Source organism: Gavialis gangeticus, unplaced genomic scaffold (genome assembly GCF_001723915.1).
Source record: "Gavialis gangeticus isolate Ggan-Ray unplaced genomic scaffold, GavGan_comp1, whole genome shotgun sequence".
Taxonomy (NCBI): Eukaryota; Metazoa; Chordata; order Crocodylia; family Gavialidae; genus Gavialis; species Gavialis gangeticus.
In genome coordinates, this window is record NW_017728994.1 from 35,717,407 (window position 1) to 35,718,549 (window position 1,143).

Genomic DNA, 1,143 nt, shown 5'->3' on the forward strand with positions numbered 1-1,143 from the left:
GGGTCATCATTGACCACAGGATGAACATGAGCCTGCAATGTGATGCTGCGGCTAGTAAAGTGACCAAAATGCTGGCTTGCATCTATAGATGCTTGTCGCAGGGCACTTGGGTGCTCTGCACCTAAAAGCAGAATTGGCTCAGAGAGACCCCTAGTGGTGAGAAGGGGGAGGCCCAACTGTCAGTCACCAGGGCAGCCCAGGTGCTGGTTGCTAGGGCAACCAAGGGAACCAGCTGACAGGAAGGGGCAGGGCTTGGCCCTTCTTAAATGCAGACATGGGGCCAGGAGGGCAGTTTCCCTCTGGCAGCCAAGGAGGGGGGAGCTCCGCCAGGGCAGTGAGAAAGGAGAGGAACGACTGCATGAACATCCCTGGGCTGTTGCCATAAGGGGGAGTATTTCTTCCCAGTAAGGCTAGAACGTCGGGTTTGACCGGACTGTTTAGTTTTATGTTATAGCCTAGGGGCTTCGTGTTTTTTTTTTGGTATTTACCATTTTTGACTGGACGACTGGGTGAGGCTATAAGAGGTCAGAGGAGGCCTCATAGGAGCTCCACAGTAGCGTGGGGGGCCCTGGCATCAGAAAGGGTGCAGTGGTTTGGGGTGGGGTGCATTGACCCCAGCCCAGAGCGAGAAGGAGGTGGTGAGGAGCCCCAGAGTGAGAGAGAGGGCAATGAGGAACCTCCAGAGCAAGAGAGGGGGCAGCATGAACCCCCAGAGCAAGAAGGGGCGGCGAGAAGCCCCAGAGCAAGAGAGGGGGCAGTGAGGAACCCCCAGGGTGAGAAGGGGCAACGAGAAGCCCCAGAGCGAGAGAGGGGACAGCGTGAACCCCCAGAGCGAGAAGGGGGAGGTGAGGAACTCCCAGAACGAGAAGGGGCGGTGAGAAGCCCCAGAATGAGAGAGGGGCAGTGAGGAACCTCCAGAATGAGAAGGGGGCGGTGAGTGAGGGGCCCCGGAAGGAAAAGGAGAAGGCCAAAGCATAACAGGGCCTAGGTCAAACCATGTCAGTTCCATCTGAGAGGCTTGGGCTGCAGTGTAGGGGGGGAAAGGAGCCGCAGGTAGCACCCCTGGCACCGGGGCACATAAAATGGGCAGCCTCCCACTGATCACACCAATCAATTAATTAATTAAGACCAAGGCATGGCAGG